The sequence below is a fragment of the Callospermophilus lateralis genome, unplaced genomic scaffold (assembly GCF_048772815.1).
Source record: "Callospermophilus lateralis isolate mCalLat2 unplaced genomic scaffold, mCalLat2.hap1 Scaffold_63, whole genome shotgun sequence".
Lineage (NCBI taxonomy): Eukaryota > Metazoa > Chordata > Mammalia > Rodentia > Sciuridae > Callospermophilus > Callospermophilus lateralis.
The window spans coordinates 19,237,706-19,255,763 of NW_027514713.1; the positions used below are offsets into that span (position 1 = coordinate 19,237,706).

At 32.4% G+C, this 18,058-nt stretch overlaps 1 pseudogene; it reads right to left on the reverse strand.

Annotated features, from left to right (window-relative positions):
* Window positions 1–15,882: 15,882 nt before the first annotated feature.
* Window positions 15,883–17,742, reverse strand: LOC143389634 (ras association domain-containing protein 9-like; annotated as a pseudogene).
* Between the last annotated feature and the right edge of the window lie 316 nt (window positions 17,743–18,058).

Genomic DNA, 18,058 nt, shown 5'->3' on the forward strand with positions numbered 1-18,058 from the left:
GAGCATAGCTGATGGCTGCATTTAGTGCAATGACGTGGAGGCGGAGACTGATAGGGCAGGTTTCCACTGTGATTCCAGGGTGATGGAGGCCTTCACAAAACACAAAGACTATTTGGAATGACACATCGTTGCATCAAGGCTTTGAATATTCAACTCCTAAATCACACTCTAGTTTTATTATCATATATGGGAAGTTTCTTATTTATTTGTTTGTGTTGCATGAAAAATTGGAAATATTTTTAAGTTCAAGAGGAGCAGAGAGTTTTATCTTTTAATTTAGAAACTCTTCAGTTTTCAATCGTTGCATTCATATTTAATGTGGGACATAATAGCCATGTAATAATATTCCTACTGTTATATTAAATTAAATTGGCCTAAATCTGTCTCTCTATGTAGTAGACTGTATCCTAATATCATTTGTAAATAAACTGAAATCTATTTCGAGAGTATAATCTTGTAACCAGTAACTACGATTTAGCCAATTACAGTAGCCGGCTTTCAACCAATCACAGACAGGAAACTGCTGAGTGTCTAAATAAGGCAAATCTTGAACTGTAAGGAATCAGGATGTTTCTGTGTGTCAACTCTTACTGTGTAAACACTGCTTGTCTCTACAGAGCTAGGAGGTGCTTTCTTCGCCTGCACATGGTGTCCTTTAATTCATGAATCCTTTCTTTGTTTAAATAAACACTGCTAAACCTAATTTGCCAAAAATGATCAATTAACAATATGAATGGGATTTTTATCATCTGAATCGCCAGCATGTTGATTGCTAAAATAATCTTTTCAAAACTGAAATATGATAAAAATCACGTCTGTTTTATTTTTTTCCAACTATACTTTATCCAAAATGTAACTCCTTCCATGTCAAAGCTTAATCACAAATTATCTCCAATCCAGCTCAATAGAACTAAAGTAATATCAGAGAAAGATGAACAAATGTCCATGATAATTATGTATATATAATTTGAAAATTTTCAATAAATATTCTTAAATATTGTAGGTAACCTAATTAATATGTCAGAATTCATTTCTAAAGTGCATCTTGATTTAAATGTCACATGTGTCTTCCTAAAATTGTTTTGCCTTACTTTGAATAACCTGACTATCCCCATCATCTCTGGCCTTCTGGAATTATCTTTCATTCTGATAGTCAAATAAAAACACTTGAAGTCCTACTCTAATGTACTGTAGAGAATAAATGTATCTCCCCAATATTTCTTAGGATTATTAAATGTCAGGGAAATTCAATGCTTCTGTCCTTTTTGTTCCACGTTTATTTTCCTCTATTAGGGTTTCTATTGGAAGGTTTTCATTTGTCTTGTTTGAAATCACATTGGGAGAGTTTTGTTAACTTAAATTTACATCTCACTCTGTTTGCCAAGGCTTTAACAAATATGCCTCTATTTGATACCAACCTATAGGTATTGCTTCATAGTATCCAGAATCACAAATACTTGGAAAATATTAGTGTTTTGTAGTATTCCAAACCATGTTCAAACAAATAACAAGTTACTTCACTGAGATAAGACAAATGTTCTTTGAGAAAAGAATATTCTGGGGTGTGTTTGAAAGCTCTGTTTACAAACAGTAGCAATGTATTTTGTTTGTATTTGGTGTTGAAGACAAACATCTTTTTAAAAACATTGGTTTAATACTTTTTCAGAGTCTAATTTTTATATATTATTTAATACTAAAGTTTGTATTCATTTTAACTTTTTCATAAGATTCTTATGAAACAATTTGTATTCACTAGTAATAAACAGGCATACTGCACAGAACATTCTGTAGAAGCATAAAAATAAGGACACAACAAGAGAAACTGAGTAACTTTTGTAAATACATATACATATATTTTACCCCCAAACAGTTCCTTCTGCACAGTAGAGTTAATTTTCTACCAAATGACTTAAATATTTTGTATGCTCATATGACAGTTATAACCTCCATACAATAAAAAAAAGGAATACACAACCCAGAAATTTTTGTTTCTTTTTATACTAGTTATACATAGTAGTCAGGTTCATTCTGACAAATTCATACATTAATGGAATTTGATTTCAGTTCATATTACCTCTTTCCCTCCCCACATTCCCTTTATCTCTCGCCTCTTTTCCTTTTTCTCATCTATTGATTTATTTTTGATTTGTGAAATTCCCTGTGGTATATTTATATATGCACATAGCATGATTTTTCCCCTCCTTTCCTATCCCTCCTTTCAGCCTCTCTATCTCCATATTCTACTATAGTGATCTGCTGTGTGTCTTTATGATTGATGCCCAATCCTCCTCTCCTCTTTTCCTTTATTTTGCTCTAGCTTCCAAATAGGGGAAAACATTTGATGCTTGATTTTCTTGCTCAAGTTTATTTTACTTAGTATGTTATTTTCTATTTCCATCCACTTACCAGCAAATGCCATATTTCATTCTTCTTTATGACTGAGTAAAACTCCATTGTGTATATATATCACAATTCTTTAATCTATACATCTATTTATGGGCATCTGGGCTGATTCCATAATTTGTCTATTGTGAATTGTGCTACTATAACCATTAAGGTGACTGTATCACTATAGCCCTCAGATTTTAGTTCTTTTGAATAAGACTGAAGAAGCATTCTTAGATTTTTGAGGAATTTTCTTAGTGCTTTCCAGAGTGGTTATAGTAGTCTGCAGTTCCACCAGCAATGTATCAGTGTATATTCTTCACTGCATCCTAACCAGCACTTATTATTGTTTGTGTTCTTGATAATTGCCATTCTGACTAAAGGGTGATGAAATCTTATTATAGTGTTGATTTGCATTTTCATGATTGCTAGAGTTGTTGAACATATTCCATTTAAATGTTGGCCATTTGTGTTTCTTCTTTTGAGAAATGTCTGTTTAGTTCTTTGCCTATTTATTGAATGGATTATTATTCTTTTGGGGGGGAGTGTTAAATTGTTAGTGCTCTTTATATAGTCTGGATATTAACTCCCTGTCAGAGAAGCAGCTAGCAAAAATTTTCTCCCGTTCTCTCTGTTAACACTCTCGATTCCTTTTCTGAACAGAAGCTTTTTAATTTGATGGCAAGAATCAAATTATTGATTCTTGGTGGTATTTCTTGCACTGTAGGGGTCTTTTTGAGGAAGTTGGTGCCAATATCAAGATGATGAAGTGTTGAGCTTATAATTTCTTCCAGCAGTTGCAAGGTTTCTGGTCTAATTTATGTATTTGATTCATTTGGACTGACTTTTCAGAACACAGTATTTTACAATGATTATAGTACACTGAACACTTCACCCATCCATTGGGTTCTCCCATGTTATTTTTGTTTCTCTGCTCATCATTTTATTTCCTTGGGTTTCTTTCTTTACTTTTTCTAGTGGATAGACATAGAATCATCTTCTTCATTCTCCAAAATATTATTAATACAATCTTAAACACAGAAAAGATACTATTGAAATTTGAGGATAAAGTCATGTAAATGAATCTCAGAGAAGGAAAAATTCAATTCAAATGTCAGATCTCAAAATTCACTGGTAATTCCTCACAGGGAATCACTTGTTTAACATCACCTCCTGACGTGGTGTATATCATGGGATTATCTGTTCATCTTTGACAAAGTTTTTTTTTCCATTTTAACTTCCTTTCTTTAGAAATTTTTATTCTCTACTATGAGTGTACTTATACTCTGCATAAGTACCTAAACTAACCATCATAAAGCATTTGGATAAATTTTTACCTTTGCCTTTATAAAGTATTCCTTTGCATAGCAATTAATTTTTTCTTAGCTACATTTATATACTAAAAAAAACCTTTGAAACATTTTGTATGTTTCTGTTGGTAACTGGGGTCTTGATTCTGTCACTTTAAGTTATCTGTTATTGCAATAGTAAAATGTAAAGTACGATGCTTATAATAATGCAGACTTGCTCAAAGCAGTTTTTAAGGAATAAAAAGAAATGATACATGCTATGGTATTTTTAACCAATAATTACATAACTTTATTTTTCTATGTTATATTAGAAGTTAAGTTCTAACTCTTTTAATTAAGAATCATTATGTTGCTCTCATTCACTTTTGAACATTTTTTATGACTACTTCATATGAACATAAAATACTGACCTTCCTAATATATATTTATAAACTTCTTTATTTTGAGAAAAACATTGAATATAAAAAATCTGTACTTTTTTTGCTCTAACTTCATTTCTTAACAGAATTAAGTTAAATATTATAAGAAATTAATTTTTCCTGAAAATTTCAGATTTTTCTGGGGGGTGGGGACTAGGGATTGAACTCAGGAACACTCAACCACTGAGCCACATCCCCAGTCCTATCATGTATTTTATTTATAGACAGGGTCTCACTGAGTTGCTTAGTGCCTCATTTTTTGTTGAGGCTGGTTTTGAGCTTGCAATCCTCCGATCTCAGCCCCAAAAGCAGCTGGGATTACAAGCATGTGACACTGCATTCAGCACAAATATCAGATATTTTTGACAAATTGTCATTTGGTACCTGAGAGAGAGAGTTTTTAGGACACATCAATAATTCATACCAACCTCTCTTGATTTTGAAAATCCTCTCATCTATTCTGAGATACTTGGCAGTTTCTACTGACTTTAGTTACATTGTCTGTTCTTTGCATAGTAAATCCTTAATTATCAAATATAGTGCACATTTATGGTAGCTTTTTTGGTCTTACAAAACTTTCAGTTGTTGATCCACATCAAATAGAAGCATGTCATTATCCTTTAAAAAAGTGTGCATGCATTGCTTACAAGACATGTACTATATTTCATCTCATTGCTCTATATATGTTGATTTTTCTACTCACAACCTTTTTCCTTCAGTAATGAAAGCCCACTCTATACCAAGTGAGATGGTAGAAAAGATATTACATATCTTTTCTTCAAGCATTTAGAAAAGTCAGATTTTATTATCAGTTCAATTTTCCCATTGAGAAAATTCAAGCACAAAGTAGTTGAATAATTTAACTAAATCATGCAGATAACAATGACTGAAACCATGTTTGAACTGAGGTTTGTGAAGGGATCTGTCTTAGCTCTTTTGCAGAATAGGTCACATATAATTTGAGCCGATAAAAACAACACTTTCATACACTTTATTTTCATTTTAGTGGTGTACTTGAGGAAAAGAGCATAAGGCACACAAAAATATTTGTAGTACTCAAATGATAGGAGGTGTTCCTACAATGTCCTAATTTCATCTAAAAATATCACCTTAGATTAAGCAGCATTTAACAAAAAGGCAACAAGTTTTCTATCCTTGACTATCCATAGACTCTGGAGAAATTTTGAATAAGTTTTTGTTCCCAGGTCACCTTTGACTTAGGACCCTAAAATTTTCTGTCCCCTCCACCCAAGCCAATGAACTCTCTCATTCTCCTTGGGAATACTTGTTTGTCACATCACTGATTTCAGTGTGGCAAATTCTTTAGTCACCAGCTCTGCTAGAATTAATAAGTCATACTCTTTAGTCTTTGCTGTAGAATCAATTGTGTGGCTATTTGAAAACACAGAAGCCAGGGCTGCAATCCAGATGTCCTGAATCATATTCTCGAAGGGTGAAGTTCAGGAATCTTTATTTTTAACAGGGACCCTTTGTGGTTTGTTGTGGAGACAAGTTTAGAAATTCCCTCAGAAAGATTATGACTCAGGTTGACCTAAAAATTAAATCTCTAACTCAGGACAGAGCTCTTCTTAATCTATTCTACTTCTGAATGATAAATCCCAGTGAACATTATTAACTGCATCCCAAATAAAAGTGCTGTTCCTGAAAAGTATTTGACATTTATATATTTTATAATCATTTGTTAAGATCATCTTAGGGTTGGTATATGGTGGTATGAACAAGAGATATATAGCTCTGTCATCCACCTTGGATTCTTTCTCATCTAAATTAAAGATAATTTAGATTTTTGGTCAAAGAGCTAAACTTGAAAAACAAAAAACTAACAACCACAATGTTTCTCACCTGTACTTACTAAAGTAGAAATGACTTCACATATGAAAAGTTGATGCTAATGAACAATTTAAAATCTGTTTTAATTTTGAAAAGCTACCAAATTTTCCTCATCTCTTTTCTGGGGTTTGGCAAATGCTACTTAGAATAGAAAAAAATGAAAAGCTTTAAAATCGCAATGTGGAATAGAAAAATCTTAATTTCAAAGTGAACACCTAAGTGTACCTGTGTATGTGTGCTATGTTATAAAAAAAAAATAGGAAGGGAAAGAGGCTGTGTTCATTCTGAATTCAATATGTGAGCAATACTTTACACATGGGTAGAAGTTTAACTTTTTTTATTTACAATAACAATAGTCAATATTTAGAGAACAACTTTTGTGTTCTAGAAACTGTTCAAGTGCCCTGGTTACATGTCTCACTTTATTAACATTAATTGGCAAATATGAGGTATTTGTCTCTGTTAGACACTGGAAAGATAAAATAAATAATGGGTTAATATCCTCCCACCTCCCTATGCAGGATAGCTTTTCTGTCCTGGAAATACAAATGATGTTCTTTTTTCCAGACCACCTTTGGCTTAGTACTCTAGAGCCTTTTAATTTTTTTCACAAGCCAATGGGCTCTCTCTCAGTCACCTTGGAAACACTTACTAACACAACCACAACTCTTGTCTGTGAATGGTAATGGCAACACCCCTAAAGCCTACCCTAACTAATTTGGAAATAAATGAGATATAAAATGTTGGGAGAAGCAGAATTTTATTAACTCCCTCATTCATCACTTGTAGGGTATTCCACATAAGGATAAAATATCCTACACAAGGATAAAATAAATAGAGATGTGAACAATAAGAAAATACCTAGTATTTATTGTGTGCATATCAAATCCACACAAAGTATTATCTTGGATAATTTAACTTATTCAACTTTTTCTTTCCTTCATTAAAATTATTTTATGGCTAAGAACCTGACTTCTAGATTCAAATGGCTTGTTTACAGCATTCAGATTTGCAGATCCCTTGTCATTATTTGTCACTCTCTAGCTGTTTTATACCTGTGAAAGTCTTAAAAGAGTCTTAGCAAAGAAATAAGAAAGGCAGAGTAAATTGTATGCAGGAAACATTCTTTGTGTGTGTGTGTGTGTGTGTGTGTGTGTGTGTGTGTGTGGTACCAGGGATTGAACTCTGGAGCACTTGACCAGTGAGCCATGTCCCCAGCCATTTTTTGTATTTTATTTAGAGACAGGGTCTCACTGAGTCGCTTACCACCTTGCTTTTGCTGAGTCTGGCATTGAACTTGTTATCCTCCTATTTCAGCATCCTGAGCTCCTGGGATCATAGGTGTTGACCACCACACCTAGAACACATTGTTTTTAAATGATAAAGATTCTGTATTTTGAAGTATATATGGTGAAAAATGAACATATTGTGTCCTAAATTATCACTTTAATATAAAATCTCTGAGCAAGCAATTATGCATTTCTAATTCCATATAGATTTGCTTCTTGCCATGGTGGTTTTTATTTTCTGTAACATGTTTAATCTACTAAAATTCATTTATTTTAAAATGCTTTTGTTTGTTGTATGGTCCAGTAACCATTAGTAACATTTTAGTACTGGGCTTGTAACTTGCTATCATCTTTAAAGGTAAGATAAGTACTTTCATGTATATGTGTTTTCACAAATGTTGTGATATTTTCTGGTATTTACTACCAACTATAGGGGTACTTATGGAAAACTGCGAATCTGAAGGTCAGTGAGCTGTATCAATATTCTCATATTGCTTTCCATGTTGTATTTGAAATCGGTATAATTGTTTCATTATTTAGTAAATATATTCAGTAGAGTTGATCAAGTCAATGGATAATTAGGCTGCCTGAATTCCTCACAAATAGAGATAGTGAAAATTATTCTGTTAAAACCCCTAACTTATTCTTAATCCCCATATTTATGTCCCATACCCTTAAATTATTATTGGATTTGACCTACCATGGTATAAATTACTTTGTTTTATGTGGAATGTTCTGTACATCTGTACTCCATGCAACAGCCTATGTGTTTGATTCTTTAATTATTTTTATTATTTAAATATAAGTGCTATTTTCTTTTAGCAATAATTGAACATCTATACTATTTCATCTTTTGCAAATGTATGCTATTGGTTACTAATGGATGTTTGGGAAGTGAGTGAGAAAAGGCATTTTTGTTTGTCCCAGATCATGAGGGGTACTAGATGTTACTGACATATGGTATAAGGGGTCTAGGGGTGCTAAAAATTCTACAACTAATGAGAAAAGCTAGCATTGCAAAAACTTTCCTACTAAATTTTTTTTCTTATGTAAACATTCTTTTTGTAGCCATTTAATGTTATAGCTTGACCGATGATGCAATATTAACAGCTATTCTATTTTCATCTATCTTGTGGCCATTACAACATTACTAGTTATGCTTCAGAGATTCTATCCTACAAAGAGGAGTTCTTTACATGCAGAATTTCTTTCATCTTATTTTTTTTTTTTTTGGTCAGGAAAAGGTGTGTTTTTCAGAGGTAAACAAACATAGTTCAAAATTTCATACAATTTTCTATTTTTTCCAGTTTATTTCTCTGGTGTGCATTAAATATCATAAAGGAGAAATTTTGTATGTATGAAAGTAAAAGAGAGTAGTCCAAATTCCTTACATTCAGTGTAGTTGATCAATTCAATGGATCAAATAAATAAATATACACATACATATATATTTTACTGAAAATAAATTTGTTATATATATACAGAGAGAGAGAGAGAGAGATGATCCCATTCCCATTTGCTGATATTTTCCCCAGGGCAGTACATTTTAGCATGGTTCCAAACTTCCAGAACTTCTTGCTACCCTCTAGTTGTGGTCTTATCAAATGTAGTTTTAATGTATGGGATTAAAACAGGCAATCAACAGAGAATTGCCTCATGTAAGAGGAGTGAACTAGTTGAATCATCCAATAAGAAGAGAAAACCTCATTTATGACTGAAACACCAAAGGTAAGAAACTTAAAAACCAAACTTAAAAACCAAAACTCTAATACTTTTGTCCAAGAACTAAATATGGAATAGCTTTAAATGCTACTGAGGAACAAACACAATAGACAACTTGGTGCAAAAGAAATAATATAGGGTTATCAGATAATAAGTTTCAGCATCAAAGAAGGCAGTTCTCCCTAAAGGTAGCTATAAATGTAAAATGATTCCAATTTAGAGTATCCACAGATTATTTTTGTATCTGTACAAGATGATTGCAAATATGGCAAAATCAAAGAGAAAAGAGCAATAGAAAAATATTGAAAAACAATAATAAGAATATATAAATAATTGTAATACTCTAAATATTAAAAGGATTATAAATTCACAACAATTGAGACAATATAGTGCTAGAACATGAATATACAGATCAGCCAAATCAAGATAATGATGCAGAAGTCCCAGCCACAGATAAAACATGCAACAGAATTTGGTTCACAAAATAGATGACATTTTAAAAAAATGGTATAAACATATTAACTAAATGACGTGGGATAAATTTTAATCATATAAAAAAATAAGTTATCTCCATTTTTCTACTTTTATTCTAACCATTGTAAAATATTTAATTTCAGATGGTTGCAAAATTTGCAATTAAAAATAAATATACTATAAAAAGCAGGGGAGAATTTTATTTTTAAGATTATTTATGACATAGTGTAAAAGCCTTCACAAGAATGACAAAAAAGAAAAAATGTAATCCCAGCGATTTGGGAGGCTGAGACAGGAGCATTGCAAGTTTGAAACAAAACTCAGCAATCTAACAGGACCCTGTCTCAACATAAAAAAAATATGAAGGCCTGAAGATGTAACTCAGTAGTAAAGCATTCCTGGGTTCAATCCCCAGTACTGAAAAACAAACAAACAAAAAAAGGATCATGAGTTATTAATCCATAAATACAACTAATTCAACTATATGACTTAAATTTGGTTTGCATTAAAATATACAAGTAAACAAAAAGTGGAAATGAAGAGTACATTTTCAACTTAGGTCACAGAGAATTAATTTTCATAGTAATCGTCAATGTTTCTTAAAATTAAAAATGCATTTGTCACCAGTTCAGCCAATATTTCTATGTCTAGCAATCTAGTCTCTTAGAAATTCAATGAAAGGGTAACATTATTTTTAATAGTAAAGATAGGAAACCCTCTATATGTCCATAGACATTTAGAGAACTAGTTAAATAAATTAGGTAATTTATGCAATAGGTCTGTAGGAAACTGCTGCCATCAAACAGAAAAGCAATCTCTATAGAACAACAGAGAACCATCCCCCGAACTTCCCCATATCAAAATGAGACAAGTGTTAAGTGAAAAGAGCAAGAAGCAGACAGTCTCTATAGTCAGCAACATTTTGTGAAAAAAGAAAAAAATATATGTATGTAAATACATAAAATTCATAAATAATAATTAACATTTGATATGCTTGAACCAAGAAACTTGTGTAACTAGGCCACAGAAGAGAGAGGTACTTTTTGTGATGCACTTTTTTAAATGTAATTTGAGTTTTACCCAAAAGTAAATACTTATATGCCATTATATACATAAATATATCTCTCTATATACATATATGCATATAGATAAATGTATAAAATGTAATAGCAGCCTTCTATAAAAGGTGTCTGATATGTCTACATAAGAATAGAATATTTGAATTCCTTATTTCCATAGAAATTGTCAATGTTTCCTAAAATTAAAAATGCATTTGCCACCATTTCAGCCAATATTTCTATATCAAGCAATCTAGCTATCATCTTAGAAATTCATTGACAGGGTAACATTATGTATAATGGTAAAGATAGGAAACCATCTAAATGTCCATTGGCATTTAGAGAACTAGTTAAATAAATTATGATAATCACTGAAATTAAGGTAATCACTGTTTTTTTTTTCACTTTCTTATATTGTTTTAGTTAACTTTTTTTGCTGCTGTGACCAAAAGACCTGGCAATAACAATTTTAGAGGAGAAATTTTACTTGAGGCTTATGGTGTCAGATGTTTCAGTCCATAGATAGTGGATGCCATTTTTTGGCACCTGTGGTGAGGCAGAACATCATGGTGGCAGGGGATGGAGGAACGTAGTTTAGAACATGGCAACCAGGAACCACAGTGTGATCTCTGCTCCCACAGACAAAATACAAAAACCCTGAAGGGACCTTCCTACAGTTACCACCCAGCTAATTAATTAAAATGAATTAATGTATTGATTAGATTAAGGCTCTCATAACCCAAATATTTCACCTCCAAACTTTCTTACAGTATCTCATATAGGAGCTTTCGGGAGACACTTTATATCTAAACCATAACAGACATGAACCTACCAATTACAAACTTAAAAATTATGATTCTCTATCCCAACCATTTATGAATACAAAAATTAAATTTATATTAAGAAAATGAGTTGCTCATTTTGTTTTCACTATTGAGTCTATATTGGCCTAAAAATAGTGTTAACTTATTCCTGTGTGTTTTGCTGGACATTATGTACAATCTTTAATAATTTTATGGTCATTCACAGAATGAGGCAGTGAATTTCTTTATGGCTTAAGTTACTTAGTTATTTAAACCAGTCATAATTGGAGGCTTATTTTGAGAAGTAAGAAAGAGGACAAAATAAATTCTAGTAGATTTGCCCTTTATTTATTATATATTTTCACATTAAAGTGATTTTATTCTAGAAAGCAAAAAATAAAATAAAATAAAATTAAAAAGGATGATTAAAATCAACATAAGAGCTACTACAGACAGCTGGGCTCAGTGGGTGCACACTTGTAATCCCAGAGGCTCTAGAAGCTGAAACAGGAGGATCATGAGTTCAAAGTCCAGCCTCAGCAAAAGCAAAGTGCTAAACAACTCAGTGAGACCCTATTTCTAAATAAAATACAAAATAGGGCTGAGGAGTGGCTCAGTGGTTGAGTGTCCCTGAGTTTAATTCCTAGTACTATGACATTCTTTCATGACAGATCAGGACAATCATGTATGAAACATATTAAGTTTTGTTATTTCTTGTTTGCTATATATTTATACCATCATGAAATAATAATTGATCTTATAATAAATTGTATGAGAGAGCTTAGCAATTATATAGTTAAAACTTTGCATCAAATTTATTTTTTATGTAGCAAATTAGCACACCCCCAAAGAAATATCATGTGACAAGGTACAATTATTTCTTTTATCATTCTGGATCAGTAACAACTTGAAGAAATGATATACATTTTAATTTGTCCTATAATGTTTATTAATCATGTCAGGCAATATGAAAAGAAATAACCTAATATTTTTTTAAATCACATCAAAATTATAAGGTATTATTTTGTCGCTAGAAAAACACATTTTAAATAGGAAGTAAATCTATTTTGAAAAATTATAAAATGTAGTCTCAGAAATATATTTTGTTATATACAAAAGATGTTTAAATAAATATAAAAATAAAAATTTAACAGATTAGCTTCTACACACTAATGAAGGATGATTTATTCTTTATAATAAGAGAAATAAAATATATATACATATATATTTTATTTAGGATACTTCAAAGTTTTTTTGTGTTTCTATCACTTCAAGCCCAACTCTACATATTTTTCTTAAAGGTACAAAATGTTGAGAAAAATTCTATAAACTTTCAATTAAAATTATTTAGAAGATAATATTTCAGTTGTTTTAAATCAGTAGTTCTGTGAATTAAAATAAATTAAAATTGAATGCTTACTTTGTTTTGAACATTGCACAGTCTATACATGTATTAAAACCTCACATTACAGTACAATGTACAATTTTTATTGTCAATTAAAAATTATGCCACATTGCAAAAATATATAACCACAAGATTTTGTGCCTTTTTCTCAAAATTTATAGATAGAATTCCTGTTGATATTTTATGCCTGTAGAAATGCATATTTATGTATAAAATGCACAAGTCATTTACCATGTAAAAAATACAGATATGAAATGTCACATCTATCAAAAATTTAGCAATTCAATTATAAATTTGAGTAAGGGTTTGGTGGGAGAGACCAAAGTTAGCAAGACAAATGATAAGGTAGCTTGATAAGGATTCTGTGGGGAAAGAGAAATTAGATATAAACACATAAATAAGTATAACCTAGGGTAGAATATAAATGCTGAACTAAATGAGAAGTTCATCTAAAATATTCATGGGTTCAGAGATAAGAGACTATAACTGGTGGAATGCAAAAAAATGTTTTAGAGAAAAGAGCATATTGAAGCACTGAGAAAATGGGAACACTTAAGTAGAAGGTTAATGAAGAAAAAAAGTAAATAAAAACAGTTATCCCCAATGGAAGGATAAGCAAGGTACCATCTGTGAAAATCCAGGTTTAGTTATAAAAATGTATAGTAAGAAGTTGGGTTTGGTTTGCTTCTTCTAGCTGTATATAGCCATTTCATAGTTAACCTGTCATTTTACTGAGGGATTTATAAATATTTTAAAGACTCTATTGATAATAAAAGCCTTAAAATTTTATCAAATCCTGTATTCATAACTCTAATTCTTATTTGATTCAATAATGAATACCTCAATAGAAACATGAGGGCACTGTATTTTAACATTTCTTTTTGTAATTAGAAATTCACCATGGTAACTAATTAATGGTTTAACATATAGTGATCAAAAGCACTAACATATTTACATAACTAAAGATCAAATCAAAATTCTAAAGTGAATTGAAAAATCAATATTTCTGCCTTTTACTAAAAGTTTTAAAGATTGTTTACTGTAAAATATAGAACAATTGACCTTTAGAATGCATCACTATACTTACCAATATAAAAGCAGAAGTTAATTCTGTTTTTGAAATGAAATTATTTTTCCTGTTTTATTTCTTTTCAGAACCTCTTCTGAATTCAAGTAACTAGTGAGATTACATAAGGAGATAGGCAGTATTCCTTTATTTTCTCACTAAACACAAGAGTAATCCAAAGGGATTACTTTCAATGTAAGAAAACAATTTTACAATGGGCTTATCACTTATAGTGATCTGAATTTAATCCCTAGCAGTGAACAATGAATATGTCAATAGCTTAACCTTTTGTTTAATGATTTAATAGCTATTAGACAGGTAAAGTTTCCTTTCAAAGGTGATTTATTTGATTATTTCTTTTTTAAAAAGCCCATGTTAGCATTATTACTTAGTGTTTATCACAATTTCCATGGAACCTAAATTCCTATCTTGTCAGCCAACTTCAAATACAAGAAATGATAACAGATGTTCCTGAAAATTGTAACACTATGGAAATTCTAAATAATTTCTCAAAGTTGGGTGGAAAACTGAGGGAGGAAGGAATGAAAGAACAAGATAAGAAAATTTCAGCGATAGAATTGTTAAAAATCAAATTCTTTCAAATTTAAAAGTGGGAACAAAAGGAAAGAATACTGAGTTAAAACCTGCACTATCGTATGAATAAAAGGGAAGAAATGGGAAACAATGGGAATCTTAACCAAGTATCCACAAATTAGAACTACGTGAAATAACATTTCTACTTACATACCCTGACATGTAGGGCAAGTGTCAGCTAAAAAAATAAAATAAGATAAACTGCAGAAGGACTCAGTTAATAGTACAAAAAATGATAAAACTGTTTTGCATATGATTACCTCCCATGTTCACTGTCAGGGAGGAAGGGAGCAATCTAATCAGGAAAGGAGGAAAGAAAGGCAGGTAGCAGGCAGAGGAGAAGTGAGGAAGAAAAGAAGGACAGGAGGGAGAAAATATATCTCTAATTAAAATCAGGCAACCAAATGTAGCCTGGCACTATAATGACTGTCGGTCAAGATAGAACCTAAAAAATCCATTCAATTCACGGATTTTTACTAGAATGCTTGGGATGGTGCTAGTGCTTTTTTAAATACCTAGCTTCTTTTAAGCACCTTAGATAAAGTACTACAAAAGACAGTTTCGGTGATAGTATACCAAAATAAGTCTTTTTATCACGTGAGTTTCCCTCTTTATGTTCAGAGACAAATGCTAATAATTTGGGTATACAGAACACTATTTTATCCATTTGAGGAACACTGAATTTTATCACTTCAACTTTATTGCTTCAACTTAGGTAAACAGAGAATAAAGAAACAATACTTTGACTCTTTGATTTCTTCTCTGACACGTACATCACTCAAAGAATGAACACGTACAAAACATTGGTTTTATTATTTATAAGACCTAGATTACCAGACAGCAAAAGCCAATGTATAACTCGTAATATAAGTTTCTTTAGAAAAGTCGTTGTTTGTATGCAGTGTTTGGACTGGCCTCATCTAGAGCCACTCTGATCCTCTGCCATGACTTACACATGTCCCAAGAGCCACCTGTTGCATAGGGTTAAATAGATAGAAGGGTAGAGGAAATGGCAGACATGATATGATATAAAATCTAAATATTAAAAGAACTAAAATTGGAATGAATGCAGTTACAACATAATAGCTATTATATAATTCACAGATTTAAACATTCTAACTATAAAATGTTGAAAAAGTTATTACAACACATTTTAATTTTAATTCTCCATGCGTACAGTTTCAATGTTTTGTGTAATGTTGAGAATTGTTTTAACATTTATGTAATTCATTTTCTATAGAAGCTATAGGAGGTTATCAAATAATTCCCATTAAATAAGCTAGATCTGCTGCATTCCTAATAAATAGTTCACTGCTTGAACCTATGATAATTAAAGGTATATTGGAAATATTTTACCAAAAACAAAACAAATCTCACTAGTTTGTATTAATGACTGAATACCTTAACATGATTTATTCATTTTTAATAATTTATACTTAAAATAGTTTCTTACTAAATTCCACAAACATGAACAGTATTAAAGCAGGTCAGAAAGAACCATTTGAATTATGTAGACAGCAGCAACACATCTCCTACAGTTGTTTCTGAGTCCTGACTGTGGTTGGAGCTGATGCCAGTGTCCCAGTCTGTGTCATTTGTATACGCTTTAAATGCCCTTTGAGTAAAGGGAGGAGCCTCCCCACTGCTGCTGGCAACCTCGGATTCCTTCCCTCTGTTTTCCTTTAACTGGCAGCCATCTTTGTTGCTAATGTGAAGCAAATTGAGTTCCTTGGCTAGGAGTTCATATTCTTTTGCTTTCATCTGAAGCAGTGAGTCGCTGTATTTAATCTCTTTCTGGATGCCACTCAAATGAGAGTGGATTTTCAAACCCACTTTCATGCTTTTCTCCAAATCACCCTTAACATTTTCTAAATTAGGGCTTTCCAGTTCACTAGCAGCTGCCCCTTCTGCGTCTTCACCTATTTCGATGCAAACATTTTTTACCTCCTTTTCTATTTCTGCAGAGAGCTTATCAATGAGCACTCTGTAATATTTCAGTCGTTCTTCCAGCTGTACAATTCCATCCCTTTCACTCAGGTCTTCCAGAATCTGGTTTTCCTCACACGGCGAGTCCAGCTGTTGCTCGACTTCACTGAAACTGGGCATGAGATACGCATCCTGGACATAATTTTCCCCATCATTTTCTACCCGATCAAAGTGGAACTTAGCTTCACACTTTTCAATTTCCAGATCCAGCTCTTTCATTCTCTGGACTTGCTGGTGAATTGTATGATCCTGGGAGATATCAGATGAACTAATGTCTCCATATTTTCTCGGTCATGAGAAACTATGTCCTGCTTAATTTTTAGCCAGTTTCCAAAAAGTTTTTCTGACTATTCTTTTTTGTTTTTTCTGGTGGCAATGTCTTCATGTAATTTGCTGGGCTGAGCTCCCACAGTTTCTCTGTGTTTTGCACTAATTTTGTTTCAGCTGTCCTCCACAAAGGAACGGGAAGAAAAGCATCAGCTTTAACCAAAACAAATTGCATATTAGTCTGCTCATCTCCCCATGCTTTCCAGAGCTTCAGGATTCTGGTTAGTGGAGGAAGAGCCCTTTCTGAGCCTCTCCACTTCTCTATGATGCAGTAGTCACTGGGCTTCCCCAGCAGAAATCGTTTATCCCCAAATGCCGTCTCATGTTCCTCCAGCAGAGCCTGGATGACATCAGCAGAGGTGGTGCGTTTAGTTAATCCACAGACAATCTTCTCTTCTTGGCAAACCCAAACCACAATTTCCTTCTCTTCTGAATCAATGTCTTTAGTTGAAGATCTGAAAGGAAAACAAAGTACTTTATATTTCTGTCATCATGTGTGTAAACTCACAAAGACAATCTAACATTAATACCCTTTCTAGATTTTGCACTTAATGAGAGATGCACTTTGAGGTTGTGACTACATAAAAATCAGAAGACTTAATCCCAGAAAAGAAGAACAACAAGAAGAAGGGGGTGTGGGTTGGCAGTGGGGCAGAAAGGAAAAGGGGGAAGGGAGGAGGAGGAAGAACATCAACAACAAACTGTGGAAAGTATATTCATTTTTTTTTTTAATGTCCTAATGGGTCATGGAAAGAGCAAATTATCAGGAAAGACAACTGAAGCTATGTTTATTTGTCTTTAGAAGTTAACCACAGTATATCCACAGTCAGATTTGTTAGATTTAAGGCAGTAATTGGAGAGGAGATGAATAAGAGGAAATAAAATGAGCCCACTTTTGCTGAAGACTAAAAACTGAAGAAGGATCACAAAAACAGGAAAGAAGGAGATGATACTAGATGATATTGGATCATAAAATCAATAACAGTCCAATATTGAAAGCAATCATTCTTTCATTCAGGAAGTGTTTATTATATGCCATTACCTGCCAGACATGTCTGCAGATACTAAATATATAGTAATACACAGAGGACAAGAGCAAAGACATGGATATGTAACTAATATAGTATCAGATAGTGGTAAATGCTATGAAGAAAATTGACCAGGATGAAGGGATAGAAAATGTCTTGGAAGAACAAGAGCTCTACTTAGAGAGCTTAGGAGAAACTCCTCTATGGAGGTGACATTTAATTAGGAACATAATGGAATTAATCAGAAACCTAAGGGAAGAATTCCAGGAAGAGACCACAGAAATAAGTGCATCCAGTTTTAATGGGAAGCCCGAAAAGTAGGACCATGACCTTGTGTATAC